The following is a 15,724-nucleotide window of genomic DNA, read 5'->3' as shown; positions in this document are numbered from 1 at the left end:
TTAAATACTTAAAACTCAGGATTCTGTAAGAGGCTACCTCAATCAAGACATGTGTTTACTTATAGCTTCCTGTGCCAACCGGAAGTGCCTTAAAAGGGTGTCATAGGTGCTGGTTCGAAGGGTTTAAAAGGTCCGATCTTTTTAAAACTTCATATGTGTGACTAGGTAACCCTCATGAACTGTAAATCAGTCATCTTTCCCATAAAATGTCAAAGAAAAACTAAATCACACACACACACACACACAGCTTCGAAGGAGGGACACATTGGGGTGCGTAGAGACATACACTGCCTGCATTAGTTAACCTTGTTGGAACTTTTAAAGAACCGTCAGACCTAGAGTTACAAAACTTTAGAAACCTGTTCTAGACCTCAGGTCGATAGTGCGTGGTGAGTTACGTGGCTCTAGAAGGTTCTCGGACCGAGAAACAGCCTCGTACATTTGCAATGACTTCAATTCATTTTTTGCATCACGAAAATGACGACATTTAGAAAAGTCCAGAGTCGCAAGACTAGGTGCATTGCGACCGTCTCGGCCCATATAGACGGACCCCAACGTTTCTGTCCGATAGCTCATTCAAGGACCCCGTAGCAAGTCATGGAAAAAAGTGGATTTTCAGCACCAATTAGGGTCTTGCTCGGACACCAAATGACCTACCGGGCCGAAACTTGGGATTCGGTGTCGCCTCAGGTAGGCCTACACATGACATCTGAACTGGACCCGCAGCTGGAACGTAACTACCTGTTTTACGTTTTTATTATGGTTTGAATAGAATGCGTTGTGAATTTTGGGCCATCTCTGTAGTATGTGATAGTTGACTACTAAACGATTTGGTTTGGTGTCAGTTTGTATCAGTTTGGTGTCAGAATGATATCTAATTGACTGATGGACGGTGACTTGCTGGTGACTCTTATTCATTTGCAATATGTTTAAACAGTGAGGTACCATCACCAAAGTGACATTCTGAAATCAACCCTAACGAGCGATCGAGAGGAACCAGAATCACTAACCAGCCATCCCGAGTTCATCGGGCCAGTCAATTTTGCATTCCTGCAGGTTTTTGAGCATGACAAATTTGTGATGGTAAATGCCCATTGAAACATATTGCAAATGCACGTGCATTTGCAATATGATTCAATAGTGAAAAAAACATCACCAAATGGACATGATGAAATCAACACAACGAGTGATGGAAAGGAACAACTATCACTGCACGGCCATCCTGTGTTCATCAGGCCAGTCAATTTTGCATTTCTGCAGGATTTTTGAGCATGTCAAATTTCTTATGGCATACAAAAGTATAGTTTGAGCAAAGTATAGTTTGACTTTAGAGCATGCAAAATTCCATTCCATTGAAACATATTGCAAATGCACGTGCACTTTTCACGCACTTTTTTAAGGGTGTGTGAAGTTTTTATAAAATTTAGCTATTTTTGACTTTTGACTTCCTACGAAATCATATTGCAAATGGACAAAACATATGCCTTATGCGCAAGTTTTTTTTATTTTTAATTATGATAATAAAATTGTTCAGTTCTTACACGTGTAATTAACCAAAAAATCGAAAGAATTTCGAAAAACGGTCCAGAAAGCACTTTTTTAAAGGGGTTGCTAGGTTATGGAAAGAAAATTCACTTTTTCAAAATGTTGCTTTTGGATGTTGACATGGGTTGCATTTGCAATATGAAAAACCACGGTGGAGCGCACTCGCCACCTGTTGGATTTTCAAAGTGTTACACCTGGCATTTGCCATATGGCATTTGCATTCAACTTTACACGAAACAACGCCGAATTGGGTGGTATTGGACACCGTGTATATGGTTTGTCCAATGCCAATGACTTCCCATTCATTTTTGTCCATTTCAGGGGGGTGTTCCCTTACATGAGCAAACTATGATCCTTCTGTGCTTGGGGAATTACATCATGCAACACGGTGAGATTTCCTTACAGCAATTGCGGGGTTCCCGAAATGTGCAGGTCTCCGCCTTATGCTACGGGCACACTTGTAGCGTCGCTCACCTGAAGTGAGCCAGGCCTTTAATTGAGGTTGAGTGAGCTTTTTTACCCTGGGGCATGAGCCAAGGAAGTGCCCCTTACTATAATAAGGGCAGTAAGGCTGGTATTTGATGTTCTTGCTCTTGACAGGGGTCTTCTTCCCAGGTTCCTCCCCGGCTTCACTATTTAAGTACATGGTAGTGGGATTTGGCCTTTTCTGTTCCTCCTGGTGTTCAAACTCCTTCCTTCCCCAGTGGCTATGGCTGAGATTGTGGCCTGGTGAGCGATGCTCTTCGCCTTTGCCTTCACCTCCAACCATGCGGCCAGGTCTCTGAGAGCATAGGTGCTTCTCGAGCCCTCTCTCAGGATGCCCTTGTTCAAACAATTTTCCATGAAACTGTCTTTGAGGTACACTGGAAATTTGCTAAGAAGCCTGTCCACGTGGGAGCCACATTTCAGCTCGTTCCCGTCTTCTCCTTCAACGGATTGGAGCATCGAGGTCAGGGATTGGACAGCCAGGGAGAACTCTTGGAAGGAAGCATGGTCTCCCGTTTTAATTGGAGACGTGTTCAGGATGTTGTTCAGTTCATTCTGGACTAGCTGGCGTGGCTCACCATATCTGGGCTTCGGGACCTGGAGAGCAGCAGTGTATGGTGTAGCGAAGTGCATAAAGGATTGGGCCAGCCTATATGCACTGGGAAACCGCAAATGATCCATTAGTACTTGGTATTTGTAGCGTTCTGACAGATGACTGTGAATAGCCAGTAGGCTCTCCAATGCCATTTCCAAAGAGCAAATTCACTCTCCTTTCCGCTCTCAAAGTATGGCAGTTTGGGTCTGGGAATTCCATAGGCTGAGGCTACTAGAAGTTTCATAATGTTCCCTCTTATGAGTGTGTGAAGGATACATCCGGGACTTCTGATGAGCCCACTGTGGCCTCATTGGGCCAGTCCCCTACTGTTCCAGACCCTCCAATGGTGGCAGCTGGAATTGGGTGAGAGCCCTCCCATCTGATATTTGAGGACTGGCCTGGCCCTGGACGAGAGGAACAATTTGCCGTGGTTGGTAATTGGCGGAAAGGCGAAGGAGTGATGATTTGTCCAGATGGAGGAATGCTAACTTGTGTCACTGGCATAGAGGGCGATGGTGGAGCAGCCTGTCCCTATGCTCCATGTTAGCTGTTGACCCCGGAGCCTCCGGGGACTGTGTGCCATGCAGTACCAGAGGGGCAGATTGGGAAAGAAAGGTAGACAGGTCAGGTCCATGTGGAGGGGTGGTCAGGTCAACTCCCTGTTCGTTCCTTTCCAGGAAGGATGAGACCATCCGTACCTACTCCAATTCCCTTCTGGCATGGCGGTGCTGTCGCTGCTGTGCCAGGTCCTTGGCAATGAATTCCCGTTCCTGTAGAGCTCTACGGGCCTGCACATCCAATTGGTGACATCCTTCGTCATCTTGTTGTTCCATCCTCTCTTGTAGGACAGCGGTCGGTGAATCGCTGAGAGCTAGTGAATGGCGGCTGCCATGGCCACTTCCAAAGGGGTAGCCACTGGTCGAACTCCCACTCCGTCTAGAGTGCTTCGACGATTTCCCATTAGTTAAGGGGTGAGCGGAGCCTGCCTCAGGAAGCTGGTCAACCTGTGCTGTGGGAGTCACCTCCATGGGTTCTTCCTGTAGTCCACTTTCCTGCTCCAAAGCAGTTTCTGGTCCTTGGCTCAAAGGGGATGGTTGATGGCTGAAACGTACAGTTGATCCATTACCACTTTGAGCTCTGGTGGGCTTGCCCTTTGAGGTCGGAAACTCGACCACATAATCCTTAAGATAACCAGGTGCTTGCCTGGTTCTTCTGGTGCTGCTGCTGGTTGAGGATGAAGCCTTTGTTGCTTTAGGCTTAGCTCCTGGATATTTATTTTGTTCCAAGACCTTACCCTCAGCTGCTCTCTCCTCCTCTCTTCTTCCTTCCAGTGGAAACAATTATTCCCTCTCCACCTCCATTTCCTTTTCACCTGTCTTTGGTTCAGTCAACATCCGGCTCGAAGGACCATTGAAAGATAAGTGGAATCTGTGTGGGTAGCTGGACAGGTAGGATGACTGACAGTGAAGGTGAACAGGTGGTCACATGTCAGGTGACAGAGGAATGGATGAGACGGAGGCAGGAATTCCTTTAACCATAAAGTGGTATATTTACTGAGTAGTCTGTGCTGCATAACAAAGGAAACAAAATAACATGTATCCAATCCAATCCAAGTTTGATATCAAAGTCGATCAGTTCAGCAAACAATGACGTTTCTCATTTCACCCTTTCATGTCTTCATGTGTACATGTAATTCATTTCATTACATATGAACCATATCGATTGCATATTTGGTCTATGAGGATCCGTAGGGCCATGATCATTGACAACTCACAATACACAATATGTTTGAAGCGTGCGCTCCAAGCCACATGCCGTGGTAATAACGATAAGCAATAACTGATTGGCCCACTCTCCCGATCGCCACAGATAATTCAGATGAAAAGGTAACAGAGTCGGTGGACTTACGTGGATTCGCGGACGCACAGAACTTCTGGAGTTAAGGAAGAGAAAGCGGCGAGATCAGGCGATGCAATTTCCTCCTTTTATGGAGTTGAGATCTGACGGACATTTCCACCTGACCTAATTAAAGCGCCACTGGCCCAGCTGAGTAAATGGCAATGAACTAAAGGATTATTCCACCAACTTCATGGGCCTACAACACCTGTTATCTATATATAGTCTAATGTAGCCTGTAATCCATGTATAGTCTATTGTAGCCTGTTATCCATATATAGTCTAATGTAGCCTGTTATCATACATAATCTAATGTAGACTGTTATCCATAATTAATCTAATGTAGCCTGTTATCTATATATAGTCTAATTTAGCCTGTCATCCATATATAGTTGTCACAACTTCCGACGTCAATTTGGCTCCTCTCCTTGTTCTGGTGGCGTTCGGAGGTCGACGTCACCTGCTTTCTAGCCAACGCCGCTCCATTTGTTCATTGTTCATTAGTTTTGTCTTGTTCCCTGCACACCTGGGTTACATTCCCTAATCACACTGCATGTATTTATTCCTCTGTTCCCCCCAATGTCTTTGTGTGAAATAGTTTTGTTTACGTGTTTAGTGTGATGCGCCAGATTGGTTTTCCCCCCCCGGGTATCGTATTTTGACCCGTTGTATTTATTTGTCATACATTTGTATATTTGTGAGTGTTTTCACGCTTATTGAATTTTACCTGTGGCTGGAGGATTTTGGATGCAGTTGCGTCTGTCTTTTGTGCTTTTTCCAAATAAAAGTGCGCCTGATCACAACTCACTGCTCTCCTGCACCTGACCTCACATCAGTAGCACACAACCCTGACAGAATTTCACACCACCCATGGAGTCAGCAGGAGCAGGTACCCCGGTCAGAGAAGTCGAGGAGCGCATCCGGGAACACTCAGCAATGCTGCAACATCTCGGTGCCATGATGGTTCGCGTTAACCATACCATGGACCGTTGGGAGAGACAGGAAGTCTCTCCAGTGTCCCGACCAGCGCAACCGGGGTTACCTCTACCCGTCCCTCCTGGATCCAGTCCCAGTGAGATGCGTCTCTCCCTTCCCAGGGAGTATGATGGGACAGCAGCACGATGCCAGGAGTTCCTATTACAGCTGGACCTATACCTGGCCACCCGGGAAGGGAGAGGGTGTCCGCCCTCGTCTCATGCCTCTCAGGGGAGAGCTCTGGAGTGGGAAAACGCTGTGTGGGGAGAGGGAGACGCGGCGTTGGACCACTTCGAGGAGTTCACCCGCCGCTTCGGGCCGTCTTCGACCATCCGCCCGAGGGTGGTCGCGAGAGTGCTCAGGGAGGTGTGTAGGGGCTTCCGTGCTAAGACGGTGGAAAGTCCAGACCAGGTCTCCACCGTGCGCATCCCCCCAGAATATGCCGATTTGGCTCAGTACTCAATTACCACCCCATCGATTCCCATCGATTCCACCACGGTAAAGGAGGTGCAGCGGTTTTTAGGGTTTGCCCATTACTACCAGAGATTTATCCAGGGTTTTGGCCAGGTGGCTGCTCCCATTACCTCACTGTTGAAGGGGGGTTCTGTACGTCTGCAGTGGTCGGTTGAGGCGGACAGGGATTTTGTGCACCTAAGAGCTCTGTTTACCTCGGCTCCCGTGCTGGCCCATCCGGATCCCTCTTTGGCGTTCATAGTGGAGGTGGACGCGTCCGAGGCTGGGATAGGAGCTGTGCTCTCTCAGCGCTCAGGCACGCCACCGAAGCTTCTCGAAGAAGCTCAGCCCGGCGAAGCGGAACTATGATGTGGGGGACCAGGAGCTGTTGGCTGTGGTTAAAGCTTTGAGGGCGTGGAGACATTGGCTTGAGGGGGCTAAACACCCTTTTCTCATCTGGACTGACCACTGTAACCTGGAGTACATTCGGGCAGCGAGGTGACTGAATCCTTGTCAGGCAAGGTGGGCCATGTTCTTTACCCATTTTCTGTTTACCCTGTCCTACAGACCAGGTTCCCAGAATATGAAGGCAGACGCACTGTCCCGGCTGTATGACACAGAGGAGCGGCCCATGGATCAGGCTCCCATACTCCCGGCCTCCTGACTGGTAGCGCCAGTCGTGGGGGAGCTGGACGCGGATATTGAGCAGGCGTTGCGTACAGAGCCCGCTCCCCTCCAGTGTCCGGTCGGGCGTCTGTACGTCCCGTCTGCTGTCCGTGACCAGTTGATCTATTGGGCCCACACGTTACCCTCCTCGGGTCATCTGGGGATCAGTTGGACGGTGCGCTGTCTGACTGGGAAGTACTGGTGGCCCACCTTGGTTAAGGACGTGAGGGTTACAACCCTTACTCGTTCCACAATGGCTGTGGTTGCACCTGTCGGTAGATTTCCTGATTACCGATCTTCCTCCCTCACAGGGTAACACCGTGATCCTGGCTGTTGTGGATCGTTTTTCTATGTCCTGTCGTCTCCTCCCTTTGCCCAGTCTCCCTATGGCCCTACAGACTGCGGAGGCCTTGTTTACACACATCTTCCAGCACTACGGGATGCCTGAGGATATATTGTCATATTATATGATTGGGGTCCCCAGTTCACGTCGAGGGTCTGGAAGGTGTTCATGGGAACGTCTGGGGGTCTCGGTCAGCCTTACCCTCAAGTTTTCATCCCAAGAGTAACGGGCAGGTGGAGAGAGTAAACCATGATGCTAGTAGGTTTCTGAGGTCCTATTGCCAGGACCGGCCGGGGGAGTGGGCAGCATTCGTGCACTGGGCAGAGATGGCCCAGAACTCGCTCCGACACTCCTCCACTAACGTCTCCCGCTTCCAGTGCATACTGGGCTATCAACCGGTTCTGGCACCTTGGCATCAGAGCCAGAACGAGGCTCCTGAGGTGGACGACTGGTTCCTGTGCGCAGAGGAAACATGGGACGCCGCCAATGTCCATCTTCAGCGCGCCTTGCTGCACCAGAAAGTGGGAGCAGACTGTCACCGCAGTGAGGCCCCTGTATTTGCACCGGGAGACCAGGTCTGGCTCTCGACCCGAAACCTGCCCCTCCACCTGCCCTGCCGGAAGCTGGGCCCGCAGTTTGTGGGGCCATTCAAAGTCCTGAGGAGAGTGAACGAGGTGTGTTACAGGTTACAGCTTCCCCCGATTACCACATTAACCCCTCGTCGCGGGCCGGATTGCCCTGTGCCTCGCCCTCCGGGTCGTCCCCGAGGGCAGTGTCGGCGCGCCGCTAGAGCCGCGCGTCAAGGGGGGGTGTACTGTACCTGTGGCTGGAGGATTTTGGACGCAGTTGCGTCTGTCTTTTGTGCTTTTGCCAAATAAAAGTGTGCCTGATCACAACTTATTGCTCTCCTGCACCTGACTTCGCACCAGTAGCGCACAACCCTGCCATCAGTCTAATGTAGCCTGTTATCCATATATAGACTAATGTAGCCTGTTATCCATATAGTCTAATGTAGCCTGCTATCCATATACAGTTGAAGTCGGAAGTTTACATAGACCTTAGCCAAATACATTTAAACTTAGCTTTTCACAATTCCTGACATTTAATCCTTGTAAAAATTCTCTGTCTTAGGTCAGTTAGGATAACCACTTTATTTTAAGTATGTGAAATGTCAGAATAATAGTGGAGAGAATTATTTATTTCAGCTTTAATTCCTTTCATCACATTTCCAGTGGGTCAGAAGTTAACATACACTAAATTAGTATTTGGTAGCTTTTAAATTGTTTAACTTGGGTCAAACGTTTCGTGTAGCCTTCCACAAGCTTCCCACAATAAGTTGGGTGAATTTTTGCCCATTCCTCCTGATAGAGCTGGTGTAACGGAGTCAGGTTTTTAGGCCTCCTTACTCGCACACACTTTTTCATTTCTGCCAACAACTTTTCTGTTGGTTTAAAGTCAGGGCTTTGTGATGGCGACTCCAATACCTTGACTTTGTTGTCCTTAAGCCATTTTGCCACAACTTTGGAAGTATGCTTGTGGTCATTGTCAATTTGGAAGACCCATTTGCGACCAAGCTTTAACTTCCTGACTGATGTCTTGAGATGTTGCTTCAATATATCCACATCATTTTCCTCCTCATGATGCAATCTACTTTGTGAAGTGCATCAAAGTATGTTCATCTCTAGGAGACAGAATACATCTCCTTCCTGAGCGGTATGACGGCTGCGTGGTCCCATGGTGTTTATACTTGCGTACTATTGTTTGTACAAATGAACGTGGTACCATTTGGCGTTTGGAAATTGCCCCCAAGGATGAATCAGACTTGTGGAGGTCTACCATTTTTTCCTGAGGTCTTGGCTGAGTTTTTTTTTATTTTCCCATAATGTCAAGCTAAGAGACACTGATGTTGTAGGTAGGCCTTGAAATACTTCCACAGATACACCTCAAATTGACTCAAATTATGTTAATTAGTCTATCGTTTTTGGTTTTATTAAGGGCTTTTAAGTAAGCATTTCACTGTAAGGTCTACCTGTTGTATTCAGTGCATGTGACAAATAAAATGTTATTTGATTTGATGTAATACTACTCCTAAACACAACCCACCATCACTGTGTCTCATGTTAATACTACTCCTAAACACAACCCACCATCACTGTGTCTCATGTTAATACTACTCCTAAACACAACCCACCATCACTGTGTCTCATGTTAATACTACTCTTAAACACAATCCACTATCACTGTGTCTCATGTTAATACTGCTCCTAAACACAACCCACCATCACTGTGTCTCATGTTAATACTACTCCTAAACACAACCCACCATCACTGTGTCTCATGTTAATGCTACTTCTAAAGCTCTTTTGAAACATCAACTCAATCACTCTTACTCTTACGGTCACTCTCACTTTAGGCCATTTTCAAAATGTCTCCACAGTCTATTGCTCTCAGAGCTTTTAAAATAGCGTGCACAAGCTCTTTATGTGAAACATGTACAATTCAGGTTAGTATTTGTCAAGGGTGCCAATAATTTTGGTTGTGACTGTATATCCCACATTCAGATAAATATGTACAAATGAATTTATACACACACACACACACACCACACACACACACACACACACACACACACACAGTTATCATTGACCCTGTTATACTATGACAGTGAACATGACCCTATTGAATGGAGATCTGGGTGTTACTGGTATACTCTACTGATCATGTTTTAAACATGTAAATGAATAAACTGATCTAAACTAAACACATGAAACCCCAGTCCAGGGTCAATATTCACAAAGTGTATCAGAGTAGGAGAGCTGATCTGGGATCAGTTTAGCCTTTTAGATCATAATTATATGGACCTTCTGAGACACTTTATGAATACAGGCCCTGATGTAACAACCAAAACACAGTTCAAAATAAATCAACAAGTACAAAGATGACTGAGATGTCATGTGATGATTGGCTAAAAACATCAAAACTAAAATTATATTCCAAGATATCTTCAAGTGTACTTACAGAGTGAAGTGAAGAGGAGAGGTCTTGAACAGTTAGTCAACTTACTGTCACTGCGTGGAAATAAGAAGTAGTCTACTGTAAGTATTAGTAGAAGCAGGCGTAGCCTAAGTGCGAGTTCTGTTGTTGACACATTTTAAAAGTAGCCTAGTCAGGGCATTAACATGCAGGAACAGAATGTCACATAAGGGATGTTACTGTATCTAAATAGAAAATGGTCTAAAGTCAGAATACTGTAGTTACATTTCTTATTTGAGGAGTGAACCTACATGTTTTACAAGAAACAAAATGTGACACGTTCCTATCACTCTTCATCTGCTGGTATGGAAGGTTCCAGAACAGATGAAAGGGGAGTGTCTTTGGTTCCAGTGTTCTAGACTAGAGCTCTCCCTACTGACATCTCAACATTACTGCAGCCTCCAGGCTTGATATGTCCCTACAAGTCCAATGAAAATATACAAAATAGAAGGTAAAATAACATTCAAAAATGTTAAATATATATAGAATAAACGTAAAAATGCTGTGTAATTGGGAGTTATATTGAACTGGTGTTTGTATTGAGTGAACTAGTGATCTCAGCTAGCTTGTTAGCTACATGAAGAGGCTGTTATTCAGTGATAAACAAGTATTTTTGTGCATCACACAGCTACTCTGAATGTACTGGATTGTGAACAATACGATATGCTGCCGCTGAATTACAGCAAGACCCTACAGTTAGCTAGTGAGCTAGCTAACTTTTATCTATCAACGTTAGCTAGCTAGAAGCAACAGACAACAGCAAGCTGCTTTGAATTTCCAGTGTGTGTTTGTGTGAAAGAGATCTTCAGTCTTCAGCTCACTGATTTTCAGAACAACGGACCCAAAGTGAACCCTGACATGCATATAACTAAGTTGGTCCTTTTTTTTAGCATTTTCATAATTTAAAAAAATATAATATTTTCTTACATAAAAACAAATGCATTGTTGGTTAAGGGCTTGTCAGTAACCATTTCACAGTAAGGTCTACACCCGTTGTATTCAGCGCATGTGACAAATACAATTAGATTTGATTTGTGTGTTTAGGTACTGGACATTGCTCCCTCTGACACTGGGTTTCTGAACATCTAAAAGTCTAAGCCATTTGGGGTGGGGGGTTCTACTAGCTGACATATGAAATTGTTTTAAGGTGGTCGTACCATGGATCATTTAGCTATTTGATTTTGAATTATAGTACCCCTTTAGGTAAAAAGATTAAATACTGAAAAATGATTTGATAAAATATTGAATTTGGCCTTTACTGCTATAGACAATACAAACGCATTGAACAACACATTCATAAATGTTAGTTTTTTTAAAGAGTGAAAAAATGCATCATAAGGACTAAAGTTTCTCTGGAGGGGTGGGTGTAATTTGTGGAACGTTCCAACAGGAATCCGTTCCAAAAACTTTGTAAATATCAAGGTTGCCAACAAACAACGCATACAGAGTCGTATAACAGTAGAATGAGATACCGGGTAGGGAGTGAGCTATGTAATCACGTTCATTATTTCCGGTGTTCCTGCATTTCCCGGTGAACTTTGTTGCGCCTCAATTGGGGAATCGCTGTGGTTGAAATGTAACTCATGACCGCAAACCCCAGTATTTTTATTAGCTAGGTGTCTTGTACACAATTGTTACCGATGATACTGTATATACCTACTCCAGTGGTTCTTAACCTGGGTTCGATCGAACCCCAGGGGTTCGGTGAGTCAGTCTCAGGGGTTCGGCCGAGGTCAAGACACACTTCCGATTCATATGATTCGTGATGACACGCTCCGCTTGGCCATCATTGGCTGCATGTGATCACGCTACATCGCTAGGCCTATCTGTGCTGCAGGGAATTTGGTGTGCTCAGTAGTCGACTTGTGACTGTCGTGATGGTACGTCTTGTGATTTCTTTCTTAATATTTTAATCCCTTCATACTTACTATGTCGAGCAAAAAAAGAAAGTGGTCGGACGAATATGTACAATATGGATTCACATGTATAACGGAACGTGATGGGAGTCAGTGTCCTAACTGCATGATTTGCAATGCCAAGTTGAGCAATTCAAGTCTAGCACCGGCAAAACTAAGAGAACACTTCATTAAGCTGCATGGAGATGGAAAATACAAGAACACAACACTCGCTGAATTCAAGGTGAAGAGAGCCAAATTCGATGAAAAGGCTACTCTGCCTGTTCTCGGCTTTGTACCCATCAACAAACCGATCCTCACAGCATCGTACGAAGTTGCTTACCTGATCGAAAAGCAGGGCAAACCACACACCATTGGTGAAACACTCATAAAACCAGCTGTGTTGAAGATGGCGAATATCATGCTGGGAAAAGAGGCTGAAGTTAAGTTATCCCAAATTCCTCTTTCAAATGACACCATCAGCGACAGAATAGAGGACATGAGCAACGACATCTTGGCTCAAGTAGTTGCAGATCTGATTTCAAGCCCGGCAAAATTCAGCCTTCAACTGGACGAGACCACAGACGTTTCCAATCTAAGCCAGCTTGCTGTATTCGTGCGCTATGTGAAAGACGACGTGATAAAGGACGATTTTTTATTTTGTAAGCCTCTTACAACAACAACTAAGGCAGCCGATGTGAAGAAACTTGTGGATGAATTCTTCAAAGACAACAATCTTTCGTGGGATATGGGTTCTGCAGTTTGTTCGGACGGAGCACCAGTCATGCTGGGAAGAAAGTCTGGTTTTGGTGCGCTAGTGTAAGCCGATGCACCACACATCATTGTTACGCATTGTTTTCTGCACAGGCATGCGTTGGCAACAAAAACCTTGCCTCCAAAACTGGCAGAAGTATTACAAATTGTAGTGGAATGCGTGAACTATGTGCGAACTAGTGCTCTGCGGCATTGCATCTTCAGTGAGCTGTGTAAAGAAATGGGCTCTGAATTCGAGGTACTTCTGTACCATTCTATCGTTCGGTGTTTATCCCGGGGACAGGTGCTGAATCGTGTTTTTGCCATGCGTGTGGAATTAGCCCTGTTTTTGCAAGAGCACCAACATTGCCATGCAGATTGCTTCAAAAATTCTGAGTTCATTCTCATTTTAGCGTACATGGCCGATATCTTCGCAGCTCTCAATCATCTCAATCAAAAGATGCAGGGTGGTGGAGTCAACATCATCGAAGCAAAGGAAAACCTGAAGGCTTTTCAAAAAGGCTACCGTTATGGAAACGACGAACAGAGAACAATAACTTCGCAAACTTTCCCCTGCTGGACGACTGTGTAAGTAAGATCGAAGATGTATCTGGAATCGGAGACATTTCTGTACCAGCGGAACTGAAGCAAGCAATTGCCACGCACTTAGATTTTGATGATTTTGTTCTTTGAACACAGTGATGTTGATGCATGTTGGTTCATTTTGTGCACCAGTCAAATATATACCTGTTTTTGAATTTGAAAAAATCATTTTATTTTTCCAATTAAGAAGGGTTCGGTGAATGCGCATATGAAACTGGTGGGGTTCAGTACCTCCAACAAGGTTAAGAACCACTGACCTACTCGTACTACAGAAACATGCATTGTATTTTGCCAAGTTCTTTCGGTGTTAATCCTGTTTCCCAGATATAGCAGGTAAACTGTGTCTGCGTTGAGTTCATCTTGCCTAGTTAAATAAATATAAAATGAAATATAACATTTAAAATATATACTTTGACCAATTTCAGGTAACCCCAAGATGCTTGATTCACTACAACTGCTTTTGAATATCTTCAGTCGTTTGTGTTTTACATTCCGACTTTGAACGTCTGTTTATTGGACATATATATTAGTGTCTAATAAAGAAAGAGCAATGTATGTAAAGCATCCCATCTGTGTTAAGGTTATAGTGTGTGTGTGTGTGTGTGTGTATGGTGTAGTTTCTCTTTGATTTCCACTAGGTGTCAGCACAGTTTCAATAATGTCACACCAGGTTCACAATATGTTTTCATGTGAAACCAATGAAATAGTATTTGTCACGTGCAGAATTATACATATGTAGACCTTACAGTGGAATTCTGAATAACAAGCCCTTAACCAACAATTTACTTTTAAGGAAAATATGTGTTAAAACCTCTTGAAACTAGGGGGCACTATTTTTATGTTTGGAAAAGTTTTTTTCCCAAAGTATACGGCCTATTTCTCAGGACCAGATGCTAGAATATGCATATAAGTTTCCAAAACTTCCAAAACTGTCAACATTTTGTCTGTGAGTTCAACAGAACTGATATTGCAGGCGAAACCCTGAGAAAAATCAAACCAGGAAGTGGCTTCTATTTTGAAAACTCCATGTTCCATAGCCTCCCATTGCTCCATTTAAAGGGATATCAACCAGATTCCTTTTCCTAATAGTCTTCAGACATAGTTTCAGGCTTTTATTTTGAATGAGCGTGAACGACCACATTGCGTAAGTGGATAGGTGGGGGCTCTGAGTGAGTTGTGCACAAAAGAGAAAGGCTACCATTGTTACTCCCGGTCCTAGTGAAAAGCCAACTGTCCCGGTTGATATATTATCAATTATCAATATTATCGAATAGATATTTGAAAAACACCCTGAGGATTGATTATAAAAAACGTTTGACATGTTTCTGTGGACATTTTTGTCTGCGTTGTCGTGACCGCTCTTTCCGGTGGATTCCTGGGCATAACGCAACAAACTAACGAAGGTATTTGGATATAAAAAAATATCTTTATGGAACAAAAGGAACATTTGTCTAACTGGGAGTCTCGTGAGTGAAAACATCCGAAGATCAAGAGTAAACAATTAATTTGATTGCTTTTCTGATTTTCGCGACCGAGTTACCTGATGCAGGTGTACTTATTGTTTTGTTGAGCGATCGATAAACTTACACAAACGCTTTTATTGCTTTCGCTGTAAAGCATCATTTCAAAATCTGACACGACAGGTGGATTAACAAAAGGCTAAGCTGTATTGCAATATTGCACTTGTGATTTCATGAATATTAATATTTTCTAGTAATATTATTTGACTGTGGCGCTATGCTATTCAGCGGTTGCTGATGACAATTATACTGGATCCGGGATGGGTGGTTCAGAGAGGTTAATAATATTTAATGTAACTGGTTGTGTGTCTAGGTGCTGGACATTGGCCCTTCTGAAAGTGTCTGTGTATATTTTGTACTGATGATGATGATGATGATGATGATGAAGGTGAATAAACCATTATTGCTCTAGAAACCAATGTAAATGTCTCATTTGTAGTTACTGTATGTACTGCACAGTACAAGAGGTGAGATGTTGAAAGCTTTTAATTTTCTTTCCACTAAATACACTGTTATAACAAGGTAAAAACAGTGACAATTAAGATTAATCTTATACGCTTATTTCATAAAATAACACACTTCACACATTATTATTTTTAAAGCAATAAGGAACGTTGCATCAAGCCTAACTTTTTCCTGGACATTGAGGAAAATTTGTGCCATAACTTTGTCATATCAATTAGCATTTTTTAAATAGTTTTATGTGTATCATCTAACAATACCATATAAACTATTACAATATAATAGAACAGAATAACTATTGTTGTTAGACTTCATATATAGTCTCTGTCACTCCCTGATTTGTTTCACCTGTCCTTGTGCTTGTCTCCACCCTCCTCCAGGTGTCGCTCTTCTTCCCCATTATCCCCTGTGTATTTATACCTGTGTTCTCTGTTTGTCTGTTGCCAGTTCGTCTTGTTTGTTAAGTCAAAAAGCGTTTTGTCTCGGCTCCTGCTTTTTC

General features: G+C 44.0%; 1 protein-coding gene across 3 annotated transcripts in view; it reads right to left on the bottom strand.

The window, feature by feature from the left end:
• Window positions 1–15,724, bottom strand: part of LOC139424381 (sialoadhesin-like) — a 51,145-nt gene that overhangs the window by 14,785 nt on the left and 20,636 nt on the right. Inside the window, exons 1-2 of one of the 3 annotated variants that reach the window (XM_071176146.1) lie at window positions 10,244–10,325; window positions 9,978–10,027 (exon numbers count right to left, since the gene is read on the bottom strand). The exons of 1 other annotated variant lie outside the window; for it this stretch is intronic. The gene's annotated coding sequence lies outside the window, so the exon portion shown is untranslated. Of the gene's footprint in view, window positions 1–9,977; window positions 10,028–10,243; window positions 10,326–15,724 lie in introns of those variants that run through there. One more of the 3 variants, XM_071176149.1, reaches the window with a different exon arrangement.

This window comes from Oncorhynchus clarkii, chromosome 13 (genome assembly GCF_045791955.1).
Source record: "Oncorhynchus clarkii lewisi isolate Uvic-CL-2024 chromosome 13, UVic_Ocla_1.0, whole genome shotgun sequence".
In the NCBI taxonomy this organism is placed as follows: Eukaryota; Metazoa; Chordata; class Actinopteri; order Salmoniformes; family Salmonidae; genus Oncorhynchus; species Oncorhynchus clarkii.
Note: the sequence above shows the minus strand (reverse complement) of the source record. Positions and strands in the feature narration are given on the sequence as shown.